At 42.3% G+C, this 13649-nt stretch overlaps 1 long non-coding RNA gene across 2 annotated transcripts; it reads right to left on the bottom strand.

Annotated features, from left to right (window-relative positions):
• Nucleotides 1-3162: 3162 nt before the first annotated feature.
• LOC123484877 lies at nt 3163-3662 on the bottom strand. 2 transcript variants are annotated; one of them, XR_006658760.1, is made up of 3 exons: nt 3627-3662; nt 3324-3389; nt 3163-3201 (listed from the first exon to the last, which is right to left on the bottom strand). It is a non-coding gene; the product is annotated as an uncharacterized LOC123484877 (long non-coding RNA). The 2 variants fall into 2 exon arrangements; XR_006658761.1 differs by lacking the exon at nt 3627-3662 and adding an exon at nt 3467-3508.
• Nucleotides 3663-13649: the final 9987 nt, after the last annotated feature.

Genomic DNA, 13649 nt, shown 5'->3' with positions numbered 1-13649 from the left:
GCCATAACTAGTTTAATTTCAAATTATGAGTGTGCATGTGTTGGATTCTAGTTTGAAATATACCTATTAATGTTACCACACTAGAACTTATTGATTCCTTTCCATGTATAAGGAATGTATATGTTGGGGTCAATGGAGGGTGGATAGGAACTAAGTGTATGGAAAGTTACTGAGTGAGACAAGGGGGAGTGCAGAAAGTTTACATTCTGTCAAAACATGTTATTGTTCATATCATGGCTCCTAAGGAGGGAGGCAAAGGGCAACTGTCTGGTTTCAGTCACTGATAAGGTAGGACAGCCGTGAATTAGGGAGGAGTGAGGAATTCAGTCCTAGGTCAGGTCAGATGAAGTGAGAAGAAACAGTCCTATTTCACACACATATACTTCCACGCCCACGAAGGTTCTAGCATCAGGCAGGGGCATGACTACACCAGTGAGAGGAACCAATTCAGTTCCTGCCTAGCAACAGAGATGTATTGGCTGTCTAGATGTGCAAGGAGTTGACTCCGCCTAGTAGGAGGGTATAAATATATGTGCATGTCTTTGTCTTTGCAGCTGTATGACCCATTGGGTGAATAAACTTGGTTTTAGCTTTTTCTAGTTTTTACTCTGTTTGTTCAGAACCTAACACATGTAAACATACTCATTGTAAAGCACTAGTTATTTGTTTGCTTTGACAGTCATTTCTGAAGATTATTATGAATGTGATTAGCAATTTATTTACGTCTGTCCCTCATTTTAAGGTAAACCCTGTTACATGAACTGAACTCATTTTAATATGGTGAAACTATTCCTTTAAAAAATATGTTTTCAAAAGAAACATTTAACATCTAATACTCAAATCCTACAGTAAAAGCAGGTGAGTTTGTTCTACTCTTTTTGTTAATTTACTGCTGTTTTGTGGTGGAAAACTGAGCAAGTCAACCCTTTTACCCATACATAGACATGCTAGAAAGATTTTACAATTACATTTTTTTTGTTTAGGTTGCATTCAATTGCCACTCCCTGTTTCACAAAACAACCTTCCATTACTCCTGTCACGAGGGGTTTTATGGCTGATTTAAAGGACTATTTTACCCATGTAATCTGGTGGTTTTGTTGTTTACAGTCAACACTGTTACTTTATTTGGCACATAGGCACTTAGTGTAGTAATATTTTTATTAAATGTCTTGAGATGGGAAAACATGTTTTTTATGAAGATGACCAGAATGTAAAAATTACGTGAAATATTTTTTGGACCAAGTTAAACTATTTAAAAATGGGTGGAATGACCCATATATTTTCATCAATATATAATGAATCAATAAATGACCAAAGTGCATAAAGATGGCAGAATTCTGGTATCACGTCATTGTTTTAGCACGATCCACTGAATTTTTGAAAGGAAGGTGCGCGACATTGTTCAATGTTCCAATAAATCTACTTTTTCGTTTTTTCTAATTGCCAGTGTCTTGAAGCTAAAATTGGGATCAGGTTTACTTGCTAATGACCATACCAAAAAACAGTAAAGGAGAGCAATGTACAATACAGTGAACTTAGCAAAACGAGGAATTTGTGGTAAGTACATGCGGGCCGCCATCTTTATGCACCTCCGCTTTTGTTACAGAGGCAAACTGTAGTCTAATCTACACACCATGGTTCTTACTTAATGAAATCAAATCTCCATCTTCCTTCTCTTCCTCTCTCAGTTCCACTCTGCCCCGGTGTTTTCCTGCAGTCGACCAGAACCTGCAGTAAAGCGGTACCGGGAGGCTTTTGACCTGGGGACTCCGGGAGGGTGGAGGGGAACGGGCTACCTTTGTCCTGTTGGCCACAATAAATATTAAACACAGTTTATCATTAAACCAAACATTTGATTAATTTAGTCTACACCTCTGATTGATTTGGGTGCATCCCTCGAATATCTCATTTTTCCTAAAATGTTCAATCGTTCACTACTTCACACAAATCTAATAGCATTGGGTTGGTGGAGGCATGGGCTAGTCAAGAGTTTCCACCATATGTATTAAACAAGTCATTTCCTTTCAAAACAGAGGAAGAGGCTTATTTGATCGAATATATGTTTCGTAATGATTAGGTTGTTACGAGTGTACTGATAAAAGTATCTTACTTCGGATCTGAAACCAGTAGTAACCATCAACTTCAATGACAGTTAACACAATTAAAACATGAATCTGACATTCCTGCGCCACAATAACATTGTCGCAGAGGATGGCTTGCTAGCTAGCTAGCTAGCGTGGAACCGAATTATCGGCATATTCAACAGCGTTTAAGAAATATTCCCTTCAACAGTGTTACCTTGTGAAAGCCATCAATGTTATGTGACTATTGGTGTCGTAAAAATGTTAGCTAACGGGTTAGCAATTAGCATGTTTGACATTTCAGTGGAAATACTTCTATTATCAGCTTTTTGATAAGCGGTTTAGCAAAAAAAATACGTCCCGTATTATCCCCAGGTATTGGCCACCTTACTATTTTGTTCAATTACAAGATATATCCGTTTAATTTTGTTAAAAGAGACGCCAACCACGTACCCGAATTGTTTACTAGATAGTTGGCTAGCCTTCCGGTAAAAAATAATGACTTGCCTGTCAACTTTTCATTGCGTAGCCCGGTGCGCCCTCCTGTGGACTCTTAAAAAATTGTTCACCAACATCCAAATACACCAACGTTCACCAACATCCAAAATCCAACTGTTGTATCCAAATAATGTCTCATAATTTGTTTTACAGATTCGTCTTATGTTTTGAGAAAGTAGATAACAGTTGAATACTAAAATATGAGTATTAATAATTTACATCAAATAAAACTTTAATTTCAGTTATGTGCATTGACAAACAATGAAAACACTGTTGGAGTTTGTGTTGCAGAGGTGCACTTGGAAAGTAAAGGAAGAAATACACAAGATGGGTTCAATAAATATATATATTATATTTTAGACATTTATTTTTTGTACAAATAAATAATTTCATATGAACACAAACAAAACAAAAAATTAAATCTCGACCTCCATCTCTATATTGTCACAAATATCACAATAAAAATCCAGCTCCACCGCTACCTCTGGATCCCACTGCACACACCTGCAGTGGAACCAGTGCTGGCAGAAGTCACAGCACTCCCATGGCACCTCGGATCTACACTCCTGAGGGGAGCTTGCAGGCGGATCATGCTCCCTTCAGCGAGCACAGCAGGTGGTGTCTTTTATAAAAAATAAAATAATAATACAAATTGATTAATATGGTTTTGCAAAATGTATAAGTTCTTCAACAACAATAGTAATTGATACAACTGAGAGAGGAGAAAAACAGATGATGAAGTACCTGAGAGTGGTGTCATGGGTGGCTTGACAGATGTGACCGGTGGAGCTTTTCTCTTCCTTTTCTGTGCTGCAGTTGGAGAAAAAGTAGTGATAGACAGAGCATGTTTCATGAAAACCCTTTTCAACTTTTTTTTACATTAATACCTCTGGAGGAAGCTGCAGAGGTTTTGGAGGAGGTGGAGATGACTTGAGGGCTGATGTTATGTACTGTAGATATGTAAAGAGAGATTATTATTTTTGTACATTGCTGTTTTATAAAACAGATAACAAAAAGTAATTTGTTCGTAATTTAACATGTGTTTACCTGAGGAGGCGCTATTCAAATTGCAGGGGGCAGGAACATCAGACGAGGCTGCTATGGTGGTGTGACCAAGGGAGACGGAGGATGCAGTTGGTCCAGAGGAGGCCGTGTTGGTGGTGTCAGACAGGGGGGGTGGTGGTGGACAAAACCGCCGACGATGGCTTGGAGGAGCTGGTGTTTGGAATGGTGGGGTTGAGGTGCCGACAATGGTGTGGCCGGGAGAGTAGGCACGTGGCCTTCTTCTGCAGCTGGGGACTCCGGCGGCTCCCACAGGTGTTGCACACTGGGAGGCACTGGCAGTGGTGATGCAGCTGTCAGGAGTGGTTCCAGCAGGGGTCCAGCAGAAGCGATGGCGTCAATGGTCTCATCCATGGCAGCGCTCTCCTGTGCCCTCTGTGTTCTGAGGGCTGCCCGACGCTCTTTCTCCTCTGCCTCGGCCCTCTCCTTCTCACCCCTCTCCTGCCACTGGCGCGTGTATTCCTCCCTGGTGAGGCATGTGGCGACCACAGGGAGTCTTCTGTATCAGTCCAGCCGATACTTCAGGACAGTAAGGATGTGCCCCAGGTCCTTCGCTATCAGCCTCCCTCTATTAGGGGGTGCTCTTCTAGAGCTTGGGCTGGAGCAGGGGCTGGGACTGGAGCAGGGGCTGAGGGTCCTCCTGTGGTCGCTGGGGAGGAGGTGCTGATGGACGGCACAGTGCTGCTGGTTCCAGGAGAGGTGGTGGTGGGACCCGGTAGGGACTGAGACGGCATTAAACGGGACCCTTCAATGGCTGAAGGGTCAAAAGGGAAGAGGCCACAGTTCTTAAACCCTTCCACCACATAGCGCATGTCCTTGCATCGCTGGTATGGGAGGCGGAATACTCTGGCAAATTCTGATTTGTTTACCATGTAGGAGTGGTCAAAATGGCTAAGGTCTCCAGCTACCTTGGAGAACTCAGCCTTTAAAGGGCCAAAGTATGCCACATCCAGCAGCTGCAGGACATGGGTGCAGTGTGGTGGAAGACAAAGAAGTATAAGCCCTTCCCTTATTGCCGCCGCGAGCACCTCCGGGTCCATGTGGCTCTTGTGCCCATCGAAGAGGAGAAGGAGAGGGCGCTCTTTCACTGCATGCTTAATGAAGTGCTAAAACCACTTCCTGAACAGGTCCCCGTCAATGTAGCCACTGCTTGACCGTCCATACAAGGCTTGGGGGGGGCCTCCCAGTGTGTAGTGGCCACCGGGGAAACACTTGGGGTAGATGATAAACGGAGGGACATCCTCACCAGCTGCGTTGAAGCAGGCCAGCACTGTGATGTGCTCCTTGGTCCCAGGAGCCTGCTGGTACACGTGTTTTGCGCCCTGGGGAGCCAGCACTTTGTGCCTGCTCTGGTCGCTACGAAACCCAGACTCATCGCAGTTATAGATTTGTCTGGGTTTCTCCCTCAACCCACTCTCCTCCAAGTGCTTCTCATAAGAAGTGAAGGTGTCCATCGTCGGACGTGTGGCACACTCAGCTCTCCCCCTGTCCAGGGTGTCCGGCCTCCTCATGCTCAGGTTCTTGTGCCTCCTCCTGAACATTTCCCACCACCTCTTCCCCAGTGGTGGGATTGTTTCCCTGGGTGCCGAAACCTACAATAGAATAGAATATATAATTGTCCATCCAGGATGAAAATGTTTGTTTTGGCATCACCATACACATCCACATTTACATCACACACATTGAGAACAGTCAGTCCACCAATCTACATACATAAACACATAGAACACCAAATACCTGCGTATTTTGTCGGCGTATTTCATCAGCCTCTGTCTGGTGAAGGGGAACCCATGGCTGGCGCAGTAGATACAGTACTGCAGCAGAGAATTTTCATCCTCTGGTGCAAGCAATGTGGGTGGTCCACTGCGACAACCATGGGTCACCCGGCCCCTCAGCCTGTCCGCCAGGGTCTGCCGAGGTCCACCATGCACCTTGGTAGATAAGAAAATAAAACTGTTACTAGCAGATAAAATTCACATACACATGGTAATCTCCTAAAAACAAAAGATGCCTAACCTTGGCAGCCTGGCGGATAGCCATCCCTGCACCGCAGTCCTCCATGGCATGGAACATGTCCACCTCACTCCACTGCTTCCTCTTGACTTTCTCCATGCTGTGGTGGTGGCATACTATACACATTTTTGAAAGATAACTCAATCTGAATATGTATAAACATTTACATTTCAAAGCTAAGGCATTGAAAGGTGATGAAAGTTTTCACAATAACTGGAAGTGTACCCACGTTTTTTGTTTGATGTTATCTGTAATGAAAATTAGTGTCCCAATTAGTTTAATACTCAATCAAATCAAATCAAATGTTATTGGCCACATGCGCCCAATACAACAGGTGCAGACATTACAGTGAAATGCTTACTTACAGCCCTTAACTTTTTAATAAAAAAGTAAAATAAAACAACAAAAAAGTGTTGAGAGAAAAAAAGAGCAGAAGTAAAATAAAATAACAGTAGGGAGGCTATATATACAGGGGGGTACCGTGCAGAGTCAATGTGCGGGGGCACCGGGTAGTTGAGGTAGTTGAAGTAATATGTACATGTGGGTAGAGTTAAAGTGACTATGCATAAATAATTAACAGAGTAGCAGCAGCGTAAAAAGATGGGGTGGGGGGGCAGTGCAAATAGTCCGGGTAGCCATGATTAGCTGTTCAGGAGTCTTATGGCTTGGAGGTAGAAGCTGTTGAGAAGTCTTTTGGACCTAGACTTGGCACTCCGGTACCGCTTGCCGTGCGGTAGCAGAGAGAACAGTCTATGACAGTCTATGTAGCTCAGCTGGTAGAGCACGGCGCTTGTAACGCCAAGGTAGTGGGTTCGAACCCCGGGACCACCCATTCACAAAAATGTATGCACGCATGACTGTAAGTCGCTTTGGATAAAAGCGTCTGCTAAATGGCATATTATTATTATATTATTACTAGGGTGGCTGGAGTCTTTGACAATTTTGAGGGCCTTCCTCTGACACCGCCTGGTATAGAGGTCCTGGATGGCAGGAAGCTTGGCCCCAGTGATGTACTGGGCCGTACACACTACCCTCTGTAGTGCCTTGCGGTTGGAGGCCAAGCAGTTGCCATACCAGGCGGTGATGCAACCAGTCAGGATGCTCTCGACTGTGCAGCTGTAGAATTTTTTGAGGATCTGAGGACCCATGCCAAATCTTTTCAGTCTCCTGAGGGGGAATAGGGAATATTGATGCATACATTGTAACATTTGACTAAATACTGCCTCTATGTAGCTGTTGTAAGATGAAACATAGCCAACAGTGATAGGTGTCAAAAAAGTTAATGGTTCAAAGTTCCAAATACATTTTTGCAGATTGTGCAAAAACGCCTCCGTCAGAGGACTCCAATTTTGATACGGTAAAGCTTGACAACATTCAGCTGTTTTCGTGATATGTATTATCTACCGCTTACAATTTCTTTCCTTTTTGCTGTCTTAGCAGTTCTATCAACATTTAGCAACTAAGCTAGCAACATTAGAAAATCCGTTAGCTATATTTCAGAGGTAAAAAGTTGGATATGAAATGGTGTGGTCTGTCGCGCAGTCGAATTTTACAATATGCAGCGTGTCCCACAAAATGTGTACATACAGTATATAACTTTTTTGAAAACTCTAAAACCTAACTTAACTTACATAAATTGCACTGAAAATCGGTGGTCAGCTAGCTAGAAGGGTGTCTCTAGTCGCAAAACTTACCGTTATTTTCCAGTCCATTTAAATGTTGAGCTCGAGGTGATTTAGTCCCCCAACCGCTAGAGCGTGTCCGATGTTGGGGGGAAATTAGCTAGTGTTTGATTCATATCATCGTTTTGTTATAAAACAGCTTAGCTACGTAGCGAAATGCTCAATCGCGACATTAGCTAGATGAGAGCTCGTGTGGAACATAACATATGCTTCAAGAGCTAGTGGGTTAGATATGATTCCACCATGGGCGGCAACAACTGGCTACTAGTTCGTTTTATGACATGTTCAACTCATAGCTAGTTTATCCAGTGACCACCGCATTTGGAAGTACAACTACTGACTGAAATGTAGCTGACTAGTTAGCATTCTGACTCACACTGGCCATGCAGTAGGAAAATACACAGCTATCTCGATTCAAGAGCTCATGGCAGAGATATTAGAGAAAGGAGGATCTAGGAATCCCATTTGGCAATGAATGGAGGAACGTATAACGCCTCACCCAGCAGACTGTCGAACAATCGCGTTTACATTGTAATGACGAAATTCTTCTTCTTCTTCAGTGGGCGTTAATGGTGGTTGGCATCCAATATCTTGCATTACCGCCACCAACTGGACTATAGTATAAATCCATTATACTTTAGGGACAAGCAGAAATGTATGCAATTACTGTATTTCCCGGTCAATTTCAGTAAGTGGGAGAGTTTAGTATTTTATTTATTTATTCCAGGGGAGGGTAATGTAATTTGTAATTGATTAAATGTCAGTATTTGTCACCATTTTGGAATTTACATAATGTATTACCAATTCAATTCATGGGTCTTTTTTTGGCATGGGAAACATATGTTTACTTTGTCAAAGCAAGTGAAATAGATAATAAACAAAAATGAAATAAACAGTGAAAAATTAACAGTAAACATTACACTCACAAAAGTTCCAAAAGAACAAAGACATTTCAAACGTCATATTATGTCTATATACAGAGTTGTAACGATGAGCAAATGGTTAAAGTAAAAAAGGGAAAATAAATAAACATAAATATGGGTTGTATTTACAATGGTGTTTGTTCTTCACTGGTTGCCCTTTTCTTGTGGCAACAGGTCACAAATCTTGCTGCTGTGATTGCACACTGTTGCTTTCCCCAAATAGATATGGGAGTTTATAAAAATTTGATTTGTTTTCAAATTCTTTGTGGGTCTGTGTAAATTGAGAGAAATCTGTGTCTCTAATATGGTCATACAATTGGCAGGAGGTTAGGAAATGCAGCTCAGTTTCCACCTTAATTTGTGGGCAGTGTGCACATAGCCTGTCTTCTCTTGAGAGCCAGGTCTGCCTACGGTGACCTTTCTCAATAGCAAGGCTATTCTCACTGAGTCTGTACATAATCAAAGCTTTCCTTAAATTTGGGTCAGTCACAGTGGTCAGGTATTCTGCCACTGTGTACTCTCTGTTTAGGGCCAATTAGCATTCTAAATTGCTCAGTTTTTTTGTAAATTCTTTCCAATGTGTCAAGTAATTATCTTTTTGTTTTCTCATGATTTGGTTGGGTCTAATTGTGTTGCTGTCCTGGGTCTGTTTGTGATAGTGAACAGAGCCCCAGGACCAGCTTGCTTAGGGGACTCTTCTCCAGGTTAATCTCTCTGTAGGTGATGGCTTTGTTATGGAAGGTTTGGGAATCGCTTCCTTTTAGGTGGTTGTAGAATTTAACGGCTCTTTTCTGGATTTTGATCAATAGTGGGTATTGTCCTAATTCTGGCCTAATTCTGCTCTGCCTGCATAATTTGGTGTTTTACGTTGTACACAGAGGATAATTTTGCAGAATTCAGCATGCAGATTCTCAATTTGGTGCTTGTCCCATTTTGTGAATTCTCGGTTGGTGAGTGTATTCTCTCTCACTCTGTGTCTGTTTCTGTCTCTGTCTCTCACTCTTTATCTTCTGTGGATTTTATATGGTGGTTGGCAACCAACCTGTATATAGCTCCATCTTGTGTATTTTATTCCTTTTGTGTTACTATTACGTTTTATAACTCTGGGCTCATAAGCAAGCATTTCACGGTATGTCTACACCAGTTGTATTTGGTGCATGTGATTAATAAAATTTCAGTTATTTCATCATGAATTCAAAACAGGATGCTTAAGCAGTTATTGTCTTTCTCTTTACTGTAATCAGAGAGCTAATATCAATACTATGCATGCCAGTCTCTCTTGGCTAAAAGTAAAGGAGAGACTGAGTACAGCTACATGCACTAAATAATGCTATTATTGTGGATATAACAAAATGGCCGCTACTGACCAATCAGCATTCATTTGGGCGTGGTGTGGCAGATATACGCTTATAAATCAGACATGGATATTGATACACATGTTCCAAATACTGTCAAGACTCAACATATCTAAGCACATTCAGATCGACCACACGGTGGCGCTACAACAAGCACATATTTATATCTCTTGATCCGTTTGACTCTGAGTGATGGAATTTGGCACACGTTCTCAGGGGTGTGAGTATAGCTAACCTGTAGCGTATGGTTCATTTTGACCACATGGGGCCACCCTCCAGAGGACTCGGGCCTCCCTTGAGGAGACCCAGGCAACCCTTGAAGAGACCCAGGACTCCAACCACAATGGATTCATGGATACATGTCTGGCCACAATGTGAGGAACACAGAGGAGAGGGTGCTCCTTTGTCATTGGCAGTTGGGACATGTCAATATCAGGCAGGAGCTGTGTGCAGGGACGGGATGCTCCACCCATTTCAGCAGGCTGGACCAGCACATGGACTCACACATAGAGCTCAACAGAGCACAGAGGAGACAGGCTTTAGATGCAGTTAGGAGACGGCTGACAATGGAGTGGCTGGTGTCGTTGAGGGCTTCAATCCCTGTCATCACACTAGCGACCAACTTGCAACTGCCAAGTGCCGATCCTGAGGCTGTGCAAAAGAGGGATGAGGCCCTGACGAAGGGAAGTGAGACCATCCAATTCGTTAGAGGAGCACCTGAAGCTGACCTCTGAGATTGCTTTTATACAGCCTTTTTATATTTCTACCTGTCTATAGGGCCTGTATCGTGGTTATTATAGACTAGTATCATCATTAGTCCTGTACCGGTGTATAGGGCCTGTATCGTGGTTATTATAGACTAGTATCATCATTAGTCCTGTACCGGTGTATAGGGCCTGTATCGTGGTTATTATAGACTAGTATCATCATTAGTCCTGTACCGGTGTATAGGGCCTGTATCGTGGTTATTATAGACTAGTATCATCATTAGTCCTGTACCAGTGTATAGGGCCTGTATCGTGGTTATTATAGACTAGTATCATCATTAGTCCTGTACCGGTGTATAGGGCCTGTATCGTGGTTATTATAGACTAGTATCATCATTAGTCCTGTACCGGTGTATAGGGCCTGTATTGTGGTTACTATAGACTAGTATCAACATTAGTCCTGTACCGGTGTATAGGGCCTGTATCGTGGTTATTATAGACTAGTATCATCATTAGTCCTGTACCGGTGTATAGGGCCTGTATCGTGGTTATTATAGACTAGTATCATCATTAGTCCTGTACCGGTGTATAGGGCCTGTATCGTGGTTATTATAGACTAGTATCATCATTAGTCCTGTACCGGTGTATAGGGCCTGTATCGTGGTTATTATAGACTAGTATCATCATTAGTCCTGTACCTGTATATAGGGCCTGTATCGTGGTTATTATAGACTAGTATCATCATTAGTCCTGTACCGGTGTATAGGGCCTGTATCGTGGTTATTATAGACTAGTATCATCATTAGTCCTGTACCAGTGTATAGGGCCTGTATCGTGGTTATTATAGACTAGTATCATCATTAGTCCTGTACCAGTGTATAGGGCCTGTAACGTGGTTATTATAGACTAGTATCATCATTAGTCCTGTACCGGTGTATAGGGCCTGTATCGTGGTTATTATAGGCTAGCGTATTGGGAATGGATAGGCTAACTATATTGTGGTTATTATAGGGTAGCGTACCGGAAATGGTTAGGCTAACTCTGATGCAGTTTGTTACACAGTTGCTGAGAGATGTGTGTAAACCACAGGCCTAGGTATCCATTCCTGCTGTTCTCAAGCCCATTGTTGCATCTCCCTCCCTGCAGTCTTAGAAACATGAAGGTAAACAACTAAAATATACTTTATAACTGGTGAATAACTCAACCTTATACTCCAATTAAGCAGGAAAAATCACATATTAAAACAGACCTTTAGCACTGTAAGACACGTGTTTCTCTATTGATGGTATTAAACCTGTTTTATTCTCAGGACCATGACTATAACATTGAGTGTTGGGACACAGGGCAACAACATATCCTGGTCTCTTCTACATAATAAAACTAAATATTACAAAAATAAAGTGTTTAAAAAACAATGCTAAACAAAACAAAATATATAAAACCACACTCCAGTACATTTTACAATACCATTCACATACAAGCATGTGTTCTGCAGAAGAAATTCCCAATAAAAACTAGAATGGTGAGGTATAATGTCTTATCAAGTGTACTTACCTGGTGAAGAGAGAGAGGTTTGGTAGGGGACCTTACTGGCTGTGTGAAACAGAAGAGTGTGAGGTCTGTGGTTGACACTAACTAGATGTACTGAGGGACTGAAGGGTAATGCAGAGCTGGCTTCCTGTCCTCATGATGCCTCTTCCTAACAACCAAAGGGCTTCACAATAAATGTGTGAACTTTTGGAGCACAAGTATTATACTAGAAGGAAAGTTGGAAAAGATCCCTATTAAAATCCTTTAAAACAAATGCAACAACATAATGTGACCATACTAATAGACTTATGGTATCTCTGTAGTTCTGTATGTCCCACCAGCTACACTAAAACCTGGTGTTTCCAGTGTACTGTACTACAGCGCTCTCTACTGGCATCTCAACAACAACAACAGCCATTAATTTGACTCAAACACAGTCTATGGAGCAGCACTGGGGAGGTTGAATTCCACAGCAGCGTACTGGAAATCCTCTTCCTGTTTCTGGGGTTGAGTTAGGATTAAAAATACAGTTTAAGAAAACATAATAATTATATGCTGAGTGTTTGAAAATAAAAACATTAATTGGACCAGTGTCGTTGCTGATTCTACAGGATTAGCATTGAAAATGTGACCAGCGGTCGTGAAATCTAGTAATAACGTGGCTGTAGATCATTTGAATTATTGCGTGGAATTATTGCGTTGGCTTATTCTTTGTTATCTTGAACCTTGTGTACTGTGTCTGTGCTGAGTACAGGTTTGGACACCACTCTATAGAGAGCCCTCTATCCTGACACCTCTGGAGCAGTGCTGCAGGTAAAACAATGATCCTCCTTTCACCCTCTCTCCCTCTTTCTTTCTGTCTCTCGCTCCTTCCTTCCTTCCTCTTCTCACTCACCTGAACCACATGAACCCAGAGAGACAGAGGATGAGAATCAGAACAACCACTATGATTCCTACAACTGCATTCTACAAGGACTTTGGTTCCCCAACAAACGTAACAGCAGAACAGAGATTATCATAGCCTTTACAGCACAGGAGTAGCTGCCTGCATCCTCACTGCTGATTTGGTCTAGGGAGAGGTAGTTATCTTGGGTGTTTGGGTTGGTGAGACGTTGTCTGTTCTTGTACCAGATATAGGAGGGGTTGGAGTTGTCAGTTAGCGTACAGGTGGTGCTACAGGTCAGTAGTACCTTCCCTTCCTCTGTGGCAGGAGTCTCCTTCACCTGCAAGTCTGAAAAGGGCTAAATGAAGACAAAAGAGCACAATCATCTTCATTTCCACCAATAATATAATGACTTAGACTAGATCAGTGGTTCCCAAAATGTGTATAGTCCCGTACCCCTTCAAACATTCAACCTCCAGCTGTGTACCCCCTCTAGCACCAGGGTCAGCACACTCTCAAATGTAGTTTTTGGACACCATTGTAAGCCTGCCACACACACACTATACGATACATTTATTAAACATAAGAATGAGTGTGAGTTTTGGCTCGTGGGAAGTAACAAAGTGCTCTTATAGGACCAGGGCACAAATAATAATAATATAATAATCAATAATTTTGCTCTTTATTTAGCCATCTTACATATAAAACCTTATTTGTTCATCAATAACTGTGAATAACTCACCACAGGTTAATGAGAAGGGTGTGCTTGATTTTACCTCAGTTGTTGTAAATCTAAACTTGTATTCAGCAGAGTCACTCTCTCTCTCAGGTCTGTGATTCTCAGGGTGGAGTCTTTGTCTGTAGTTGGATGGTACTTCACACGACCTGCATACTCTGGGTCCTGGCTTAGATCTG

Source organism: Coregonus clupeaformis, unplaced genomic scaffold (genome assembly GCF_020615455.1).
Source record: "Coregonus clupeaformis isolate EN_2021a unplaced genomic scaffold, ASM2061545v1 scaf0482, whole genome shotgun sequence".
NCBI lineage: Eukaryota > Metazoa > Chordata > Actinopteri > Salmoniformes > Salmonidae > Coregonus > Coregonus clupeaformis.
Note: the sequence above shows the minus strand (reverse complement) of the source record. Positions and strands in the feature narration are given on the sequence as shown.